We start from the raw sequence: 11,674 nt of genomic DNA on the forward strand, positions 1-11,674 counted from the left end.
TGGTTAATGATTACTCTGCTTACTGGTTAACCATTTGCCCTTTCGGACTTAGTCTCTGGACATTATTTTCGAGTTTTTGGTTAATGATTTCACACTTTTTACTTACTTTTGCGATTTTTGGTTAATGATTACTCTGCTTACTGGTTAACCATTTGCCCTTTCGGACTTAGTCTCTGGACATTATTTTCGGGTTTTTGGTTAATGATTTCACACTTTTTACTTACTTTTGCGATTTTTGGTTAATGATTACTCTGCTTACTGGTTAACCATTTGCCCTTTCGGACTTAGTCTCTGGACATTGTTTTCGACATTTTGGTTAATGATTTCACACTTTTAACTTAATTTTGTGCTTTTTGGTTAATGATTTCATACTTTTTACTTACTTTTGCGATTTTTGGTTAATGATTTCATACTTTTTACTTACTTTTGCGATTTTTGGTTAATGATTTCATACTTTTTACTTACTTTTGCCCTTTTTGGTTAATGATTTCATACTTTTTACTTACTTTTGCGATTTTTGGTTCATGATTACTCTGCTTACTGGTTAACCATTTGCCCTTTCGGACTTGGTCTCTGGACATTATTTTCGACTTTTTGGTTAATGATTTCACACTTTTAACTTAATTTTGTGCTTTTTGGTTAATGATTTCATACTTTTTACTTACTTTTGCCCTTTTTGGTTAATGATTACTCTGCTTACTGGTTAACCATTTGCCCTTTCGGACTTAGTCTCTGCACATTATTTTCGAGTTTTTGGTTAATGATTTCACACTTTTAACATATTTTTGCGCTTTTTGGTTACTGATTTCATACTTTTTACTTACTTTTGCGCCTTTTGGTTAATGATTACTCTGCTTACTGGTTAATTATTTGCCCTTTCGGACTTAGTCTCTGCACATTATTTTCGAGTTTTTGGTTAATGATTTCACACTTTTAACATATTTTTGCGCTTTTTGGTTACTGATTTCATACTTTTTACTTACTTTTGCGCCTTTTGGTTAATGATTACTCTGCTTACTGGTTAACCATTTGCCCTTTCGGACTTAGTCTCTGGACATTATTTTCGACTTTTTGGTTAATGATTTCACACTTTTAACTTAATTTTGTGCTTTTTGGTTAATGATTTCACACTTTTTACTTACTTTTGCGCCTTTTGGTTAATGATTACTCTGCTTACTGGTTAACCATTTGCCCTTTCGGACTTAGTCTCTGGACATTATTTTCGACTTTTTGGTTAATGATTTCACACTTTTAACTTAATTTTGTGCTTTTTGGTTAATGATTTCACACTTTTTACTTACTTTTGCGATTTTTGGTTAATGATTACTCTGCTTACTGGTTAACCATTTGCCCTTTCGGACTTAGTCTCTGGAGATTATTTTCGACTTTTTGGTTAATGATTTCACACTTTTTACTTACTTTTGCCCTTTTTGGTTAATGATTTCACACTTTTTACTTACTTTTGCGCATTTTGGTTAATGATTACTCTGCTTACTGGTTAACCATTTGCCCTTTTGGACTTAGTCTCTGCACATTATTTTCGAGTTTTTGGTTAATGATTTCACACTTTTAACTTAATTTTGTGCTTTTTGGTTAATGATTTCATACTTTTTACTTACTTTTGCCCTTTTTGGTTAATGATTACTCTGCTTACTGGTTAACCATTTGCCCTTTCGGATTTAGTCTCTGCACATTATTTTCGAGTTTTTGGTTAATGATTTCATACTTTTTACTTACTTTTGCGCTTTTTGGTTAATGATTACTCTGCTTACTGGTTAACCATTTGCCCTTTTGGACTTAGTCTCTGGACATTATTTTCGAGTTTTTGGTTAATGATTTCACACTTTTTACTTACTTTTGCGCTTTTTGGTTAATGATTACTCTGCTTACTGGTTAACCATTTGCCCTTTTGGACTTAGTCTCTGGACATTATTTTCGAGTTTTTGGTTAATGATTTCACACTTTTTACTTACTTTTGCGATTTTTGGTTAATGATTACTCTGCTTACTGGTTAACCATTTGCCCTTTCGGACTTAGTCTCTGGAGATTATTTTCGACTTTTTGGTTAATGATTTCACACTTTTTACTTACTTTTGCCCTTTTTGGTTAATGATTTCACACTTTTTACTTACTTTTGCGCATTTTGGTTAATGATTACTCTGCTTACTGGTTAACCATTTGCCCTTTTGGACTTAGTCTCTGCACATTATTTTCGAGTTTTTGGTTAATGATTTCACACTTTTAACTTAATTTTGTGCTTTTTGGTTAATGATTTCATACTTTTTACTTACTTTTGCCCTTTTTGGTTAATGATTACTCTGCTTACTGGTTAACCATTTGCCCTTTCGGATTTAGTCTCTGCACATTATTTTCGAGTTTTTGGTTAATGATTTCATACTTTTTACTTACTTTTGCGCTTTTTGGTTAATGATTACTCTGCTTACTGGTTAACCATTTGCCCTTTTGGACTTAGTCTCTGGACATTATTTTCGAGTTTTTGGTTAATGATTTCACACTTTTTACTTACTTTTGCGATTTTTGGTTAATGATTACTCTGCTTACTGGTTAACCATTTGCCCTTTCGGACTTAGTCTCTGGAGATTATTTTCGACTTTTTGGTTAATGATTTCACACTTTTTACTTACTTTTGCCCTTTTTGGTTAATGATTACTCTGCTTACTGGTTAACCATTTGCCCTTTCGGACTTAGTCTCTGGACATTATTTTCGAGTTTTTGGTTAATGATTTCACACTTTTAACATATTTTTGCGATTTTTGGTTAATGATTACTCTGCTTACTGGTTAACCATTTGCCCTTTTGGACTTAGTCTCTGGACATTATTTTCGAGTTTTTGGTTAATGATTTCACACTTTTAACATATTTTTGCGCTTTTTGGTTAATGATTACTCTGCTTACTGGTTAACCATTTGCCCTTTTGGACTTAGTCTCTGGACATTATTTTCGAGTTTTTGGTTAATGATTTCACACTTTTTACTTACTTTTGCGATTTTTGGTTAATGATTTCATACTTTTTACTTACTTTTGCGATTTTTGGTTAATGATTACTCTGCTTACTGGTTAACCATTTGCCCTTTCGGACTTAGTCTCTGGACATTATTTTCGAGTTTTTGGTTAATGATTTCACACTTTTTACTTACTTTTGCCCTTTTTGGTTAATGATTACTCTGCTTACTGGTTAACCATTTGCCCTTTCGGACTTAGTCTCTGGACATTGTTTTCGACATTTTGGTTAATGATTTCACACTTTTTACTTACTTTTGCGATTTTTGGTTAATGATTACTCTGCTTACTGGTTAACCATTTGCCCTTTCGGACTTGGTCTCTGGACATTATTTTCGAGTTTTTGGTTAATGATTTCACACTTTTTACTTACTTTTGCGATTTTTGGTTAATGATTACTCTGCTTACTGGTTAACCATTTGCCCTTTCGGACTTAGTCTCTGGAGATTATTTTCGAGTTTTTGGTTAATGATTTCACACTTTTTACTTACTTTTGCGATTTTTGGTTAATGATTACTCTGCTTACTGGTTAACCATTTGCCCTTTCGGACTTAGTCTCTGCACATTATTTTCGAGTTTTTGGTTAATGATTTCACACTTTTAACATATTTTTGCGCTTTTTGGTTAATGATTACTCTGCTTACTGGTTAACCATTTGCCCTTTTGGACTTAGTCTCTGGACATTATTTTCGAGTTTTTGGTTAATGATTTCACACTTTTTACTTACTTTTGCGATTTTTGGTTAATGATTTCACACTTTTTACTTACTTTTGCGATTTTTGGTTAATGATTACTCTGCTTACTGGTTAACCATTTGCCCTTTCGGACTTAGTCTCTGGAGATTATTTTCGAGTTTTTGGTTAATGATTTCACACTTTTTACTTACTTTTGCGATTTTTGGTTAATGATTTCACACTTTTTACTTACTTTTGCGATTTTTGGTTAATGATGACTCTGCTTACTGGTTAACCATTTGCCCTTTCGGACTTAGTCTCTGCACATTATTTTCGAGTTTTTGGTTAATGATTTCACACTTTTTACTTACTTTTGCGATTTTTGGTTAATGATTTCATACTTTTTACTTACTTTTGCGATTTTTGGTTAATGATTACTCTGCTTACTGGTTAACCATTTGCCCTTTCGGACTTGGTCTCTGGACATTATTTTCGAGTTTTTGGTTAATGATTTCACACTTTTAACTTAATTTTGTGCTTTTTGGTTAATGATTTCATACTTTTTACTTACTTTTGCCCTTTTTGGTTAATGATTACTCTGCTTACTGGTTAACCATTTGCCCTTTCGGACTTAGTCTCTGCACATTATTTTCGAGTTTTTGGTTAATGATTTCACACTTTTAACATATTTTTGCGATTTTTGGTTAATGATTACTCTGCTTACTGGTTAACCATTTGCCCTTTCGGACTTAGTCTCTGGAGATTATTTTCGACTTTTTGGTTAATGATTTCACACTTTTAACATATTTTTGCGCTTTTTGGTTACTGATTTCATACTTTTTACTTACTTTTGCGCCTTTTGGTTAATGATTACTCTGCTTACTGGTTAACCATTTGCCCTTTCGGACTTAGTCTCTGGAGATTATTTTCGAGTTTTTGGTTAATGATTTCACACTTTTTACTTACTTTTGCGATTTTTGGTTAATGATTACTCTGCTTACTGGTTAACCATTTGCCCTTTTGGACTTAGTCTCTGGAGATTATTTTCGACTTTTTGGTTAATGATTTCACACTTTTTACTTACTTTTGCGATTTTTGGTTAATGATTTCACACTTTTTACTTACTTTTGCGATTTTTGGTTAATGATTACTCTGCTTACTGGTTAACCATTTGCCCTTTCGGACTTAGTCTCTGGAGATTATTTTCGAGTTTTTGGTTAATGATTTCACACTTTTTACTTACTTTTGCGATTTTTGGTTAATGATTTCACACTTTTTACTTACTTTTGCGATTTTTGGTTAATGATTACTCTGCTTACTGGTTAACCATTTGCCCTTTCGGACTTGGTCTCTGGACATTATTTTCGAGTTTTTGGTTAATGATTTCACACTTTTTACTTACTTTTGCGATTTTTGGTTAATGATTACTCTGCTTACTGGTTAACCATTTGCCCTTTCGGACTTAGTCTCTGGAGATTATTTTCGAGTTTTTGGTTAATGATTTCACACTTTTTACTTACTTTTGCGATTTTTGGTTAATGATTACTCTGCTTACTGGTTAACCATTTGCCCTTTCGGACTTAGTCTCTGCACATTATTTTCGAGTTTTTGGTTAATGATTTCACACTTTTAACATATTTTTGCGCTTTTTGGTTAATGATTACTCTGCTTACTGGTTAACCATTTGCCCTTTTGGACTTAGTCTCTGGACATTATTTTCGAGTTTTTGGTTAATGATTTCACACTTTTTACTTACTTTTGCGATTTTTGGTTAATGATTTCACACTTTTTACTTACTTTTGCGATTTTTGGTTAATGATTACTCTGCTTACTGGTTAACCATTTGCCCTTTCGGACTTAGTCTCTGGAGATTATTTTCGAGTTTTTGGTTAATGATTTCACACTTTTTACTTACTTTTGCGATTTTTGGTTAATGATTTCACACTTTTTACTTACTTTTGCGATTTTTGGTTAATGATGACTCTGCTTACTGGTTAACCATTTGCCCTTTCGGACTTAGTCTCTGGAGATTATTTTCGACTTTTTGGTTAATGATTTCACACTTTTAACTTAATTTTGTGCTTTTTGGTTAATGATTTCACACTTTTTACTTACTTTTGCGATTTTTGGTTAATGATTACTCTGCTTACTGGTTAACCATTTGCCCTTTCGAACTTAGTCTCTGGACATTATTTTCGAGTTTTTGGTTAATGATTTCACACTTTTAACATATTTTTGCGCTTTTTGGTTAATGATTACTCTGCTTACTGGTTAATTATTTGCCCTTTCGGACTTAGTCTCTGCACATTATTTTCGAGTTTTTGGTTAATGATTTCACACTTTTAACATATTTTTGCGCTTTTTGGTTACTGATTTCATACTTTTTACTTACTTTTGCGCCTTTTGGTTAATGATTACTCTGCTTACTGGTTAACCATTTGCCCTTTCGGACTTAGTCTCTGGACATTATTTTCGAGTTTTTGGTTAATGATTTCACACTTTTTACTTACTTTTGCGATTTTTGGTTAATGATTACTCTGCTTACTGGTTAACCATTTGCCCTTTCGGACTTAGTCTCTGGACATTATTTTCGGGTTTTTGGTTAATGATTTCACACTTTTTACTTACTTTTGCGATTTTTGGTTAATGATTACTCTGCTTACTGGTTAACCATTTGCCCTTTCGGACTTAGTCTCTGGACATTGTTTTCGACATTTTGGTTAATGATTTCACACTTTTAACTTAATTTTGTGCTTTTTGGTTAATGATTTCATACTTTTTACTTACTTTTGCGATTTTTGGTTAATGATTTCATACTTTTTACTTACTTTTGCGATTTTTGGTTAATGATTTCATACTTTTTACTTACTTTTGCCCTTTTTGGTTAATGATTTCATACTTTTTACTTACTTTTGCGATTTTTGGTTCATGATTACTCTGCTTACTGGTTAACCATTTGCCCTTTCGGACTTGGTCTCTGGACATTATTTTCGACTTTTTGGTTAATGATTTCACACTTTTAACTTAATTTTGTGCTTTTTGGTTAATGATTTCATACTTTTTACTTACTTTTGCCCTTTTTGGTTAATGATTACTCTGCTTACTGGTTAACCATTTGCCCTTTCGGACTTAGTCTCTGCACATTATTTTCGAGTTTTTGGTTAATGATTTCACACTTTTAACATATTTTTGCGCTTTTTGGTTACTGATTTCATACTTTTTACTTACTTTTGCGCCTTTTGGTTAATGATTACTCTGCTTACTGGTTAACCATTTGCCCTTTCGGACTTAGTCTCTGGACATTATTTTCGAGTTTTTGGTTAATGATTTCACACTTTTTACTTACTTTTGCGATTTTTGGTTAATGATTACTCTGCTTACTGGTTAACCATTTGCCCTTTCGGACTTAGTCTCTGGACATTATTTTCGGGTTTTTGGTTAATGATTTCACACTTTTTACTTACTTTTGCGATTTTTGGTTAATGATTACTCTGCTTACTGGTTAACCATTTGCCCTTTCGGACTTAGTCTCTGGACATTGTTTTCGACATTTTGGTTAATGATTTCACACTTTTAACTTAATTTTGTGCTTTTTGGTTAATGATTTCATACTTTTTACTTACTTTTGCGATTTTTGGTTAATGATTTCATACTTTTTACTTACTTTTGCGATTTTTGGTTAATGATTTCATACTTTTTACTTACTTTTGCCCTTTTTGGTTAATGATTTCATACTTTTTACTTACTTTTGCGATTTTTGGTTCATGATTACTCTGCTTACTGGTTAACCATTTGCCCTTTCGGACTTGGTCTCTGGACATTATTTTCGACTTTTTGGTTAATGATTTCACACTTTTAACTTAATTTTGTGCTTTTTGGTTAATGATTTCATACTTTTTACTTACTTTTGCCCTTTTTGGTTAATGATTACTCTGCTTACTGGTTAACCATTTGCCCTTTCGGACTTAGTCTCTGCACATTATTTTCGAGTTTTTGGTTAATGATTTCACACTTTTAACATATTTTTGCGATTTTTGGTTAATGATTACTCTGCTTACTGGTTAACCATTTGCCCTTTCGGACTTAGTCTCTGGAGATTATTTTCGACTTTTTGGTTAATGATTTCACACTTTTAACATATTTTTGCGCTTTTTGGTTACTGATTTCATACTTTTTACTTACTTTTGCGCCTTTTGGTTAATGATTACTCTGCTTACTGGTTAACCATTTGCCCTTTCGGACTTAGTCTCTGGAGATTATTTTCGAGTTTTTGGTTAATGATTTCACACTTTTTACTTACTTTTGCGATTTTTGGTTAATGATTACTCTGCTTACTGGTTAACCATTTGCCCTTTTGGACTTAGTCTCTGGAGATTATTTTCGACTTTTTGGTTAATGATTTCACACTTTTTACTTACTTTTGCGATTTTTGGTTAATGATTTCACACTTTTTACTTACTTTTGCGATTTTTGGTTAATGATTACTCTGCTTACTGGTTAACCATTTGCCCTTTCGGACTTAGTCTCTGGAGATTATTTTCGAGTTTTTGGTTAATGATTTCACACTTTTTACTTACTTTTGCGATTTTTGGTTAATGATTTCACACTTTTTACTTACTTTTGCGATTTTTGGTTAATGATTACTCTGCTTACTGGTTAACCATTTGCCCTTTCGGACTTGGTCTCTGGACATTATTTTCGAGTTTTTGGTTAATGATTTCACACTTTTTACTTACTTTTGCGATTTTTGGTTAATGATTACTCTGCTTACTGGTTAACCATTTGCCCTTTCGGACTTAGTCTCTGGAGATTATTTTCGAGTTTTTGGTTAATGATTTCACACTTTTTACTTACTTTTGCGATTTTTGGTTAATGATTACTCTGCTTACTGGTTAACCATTTGCCCTTTCGGACTTAGTCTCTGCACATTATTTTCGAGTTTTTGGTTAATGATTTCACACTTTTAACATATTTTTGCGCTTTTTGGTTAATGATTACTCTGCTTACTGGTTAACCATTTGCCCTTTTGGACTTAGTCTCTGGACATTATTTTCGAGTTTTTGGTTAATGATTTCACACTTTTTACTTACTTTTGCGATTTTTGGTTAATGATTTCACACTTTTTACTTACTTTTGCGATTTTTGGTTAATGATTACTCTGCTTACTGGTTAACCATTTGCCCTTTCGGACTTAGTCTCTGGAGATTATTTTCGAGTTTTTGGTTAATGATTTCACACTTTTTACTTACTTTTGCGATTTTTGGTTAATGATTTCACACTTTTTACTTACTTTTGCGATTTTTGGTTAATGATGACTCTGCTTACTGGTTAACCATTTGCCCTTTCGGACTTAGTCTCTGCACATTATTTTCGAGTTTTTGGTTAATGATTTCACACTTTTTACTTACTTTTGCGATTTTTGGTTAATGATTTCATACTTTTTACTTACTTTTGCGATTTTTGGTTAATGATTACTCTGCTTACTGGTTAACCATTTGCCCTTTCGGACTTGGTCTCTGGACATTATTTTCGAGTTTTTGGTTAATGATTTCACACTTTTAACATAATTTTGCGCTTTTTGGTTAATGATTACTCTGCTTGCTTGTTACTGATTTCCCCTTTCGGACTTGATCTCTGGCCGTTCTTTTCGACCTTTTTGGATAAGGTTTCCACACTCTGAAATTATTTTGGGCTCACTGATTAGGCGAGATCAAGGGGGCATGCCTGGGCACTTTGGGCTCAGTTTGGGAAGGCGGCGTCCGTGTGCTCCTCCGCCCTTCCCGCACTTGCGGCTAGGTTTGCCAAACTGCGCTGACCCGCAGCCCTGCCTTTTTGCCCACGGCACGGAACGACTCAAGTCTGGCTCCGTTCCAGGCCGTTGCCTCCGGCTGCCCGCCGTCCGGCCGGCCTGGGACGTACCCCGGCTGACGGCGCCGGAGGCCCTCTAGCAGCCACCGGTGCCGCGGGCCAATGGGTCCGGGCGTTCCGGAGCTATCGGTGGGGAAGTGCTCTCCCCTTTTCCTGACGCCGTTCGCCCGAGCAGAGGTGCAGCCTGACGGGACTGCTGTCGCCTTCCGCGGCGCACCGGCCCCTTTCACCTGCCGTCGACCGCGCGGAGCTCGGACCTCCCTCCCCGAAGTTATGGCCCCGGCGCCGGAGGGTGCCCGGGGCCGGGCATTCAGCGGGGTGAGTCTTCACCTTCCCGGTCAGCCTGCGGGGTCGGTGCGCCGGCACTCGACGCCGGAGGGTCCCCTCTTTCCGTAGAGCCCCGCCCGGTGCCGATCGGCCGGCGGATTGCGGAGCGAACCGCGCCTGACCGACGGGCCTCGGAAACCCGTTGCAGTCGACGGGGGGGAACCGGACAGCGGGACGAGGTGCCGATTCCACCCGCAGATTCGATCCCGAAATCCCGCGGGATTCGGCGGTCCGACCCGACAGATTCAAACGTCGCCCGGGCGGCCCCCAGCGGTCGGGCCGGCCTGGTTCCGCCACCGCCCGATGCCCCTCGCCCCCGGCTACCGCCGGCCGCGCAGACCGAGCGAATGCGGCCGGACGTCCGGCGGCAATCGGCCGGAAAGCGGTATGGCCATTTCCTACTGTCCCTCGGACGGGCAGAGGGGCGGCGCCGGGGCACTCGCGGACCAGGCCGCGCCCCTCCGAGCCCTACCGCCTGCCGTCGACCGCGCGGGGATCGGACCTCCCTCCCCGAAGTTATGGCCCCGGAGCCGGAGGGTACCCGGGGCCGGGCATTCAGCGGGGTGAGTCTTCACCTTCCCGGTCAGCCTGCGGGGTCGGTGCGCCGGCACTCGACGCGGGAGGGTCCCCTCTTTCCGTAGAGCCCCGCCCGGTGCCGATCGGCCGGCGGATTGCGGAGCGAACCGCGCCTGACCGACGGGCCTCGGAAACCCGTTGCAGTCGACCGGGGGGAACCGGACAGCGGGACGAGGTGCCGATTCCACCCGCAGATTCGATCCCGAAATCCCGCGGGATTCGGCGGTCCGACCCGACAGATTCAAACGTCGCCCGGGCGGCCCCCAGCGGTCGGGCCGGCCTGGTTCCGCCACCGCCCGATGCCCCTCGCCCCCGGCTACCGCCGGCCGCGCAGACCGAGCGAATGCGGCCGGACGTCCGGCGGCAATCGGCCGGAAAGCGGTATGGCCATTTCCTACTGTCCCTCGGACGGGCAGAGGGGCGGCGCCGGGGCACTCGCGGACCAGGCCGCGCCCCTCCGAGCCCTACCGCCTGCCGTCGACCGCGCGGGGATCGGACCCTCCTCGCCGAAGTTATGGAGGTAGGACCGGGAGGCTGCCCAGGGTCGGGACTTCAACCGGCTGCCGCCACCCTTTCCCGCCTGTCCCACGGGCTCGGAGATCCAGGCCCTGCAAAGACCCTCCGGTCGCCACCCGACAGGTGCTTTACCGGAGAAATCGTAAACCGGCGTCAGGGCCGGACCTGTCCCGCAGAGGGCAGCCTGCGCCCTTATGCTTTCCCTTTTGCTTTGGCCCCGCAGTAGCAAATGGTTCACCGATAAGTCGGGAACCCACACGCCCGGCCCCACCCGCCCATCCTTCCGCAATGCATCGCCTAGACACACGCACCAAGGGCGCTCTCCTTCCCCCGCCTCCCACATCCCACAGGATGTGCCCTCAGACCACGGCGCCCACACAACCACCCACCCACCCAACCTTCCTAAACACGCCGGCAAACATGCATACAAACACGGCCACCTTCGCAAATTCACCCCCACGCCGACTATTAAGCCCGGCAAGACTCATTGCAGCCAACCGCGGCCAAAAGTTGAAGTGACAACTCATTAACCAATTTCCAAAATTAGGCCAACTGAATAACCAGACTCTTTGTCAATCTGACGACGGGGGCAAATCATAAACCGGTTCTGCCCACTGCTAGCCTTCGCAAAGTCACCCCCGCACGCCGACTATTAAGCCCGGCAAGACTCATTGTAGCCAACCGCGGCCAAA

The sequence above is a fragment of the Heterodontus francisci genome, unplaced genomic scaffold, assembly GCF_036365525.1.
Source record: "Heterodontus francisci isolate sHetFra1 unplaced genomic scaffold, sHetFra1.hap1 HAP1_SCAFFOLD_1783, whole genome shotgun sequence".
In the NCBI taxonomy this organism is placed as follows: Eukaryota; Metazoa; Chordata; class Chondrichthyes; order Heterodontiformes; family Heterodontidae; genus Heterodontus; species Heterodontus francisci.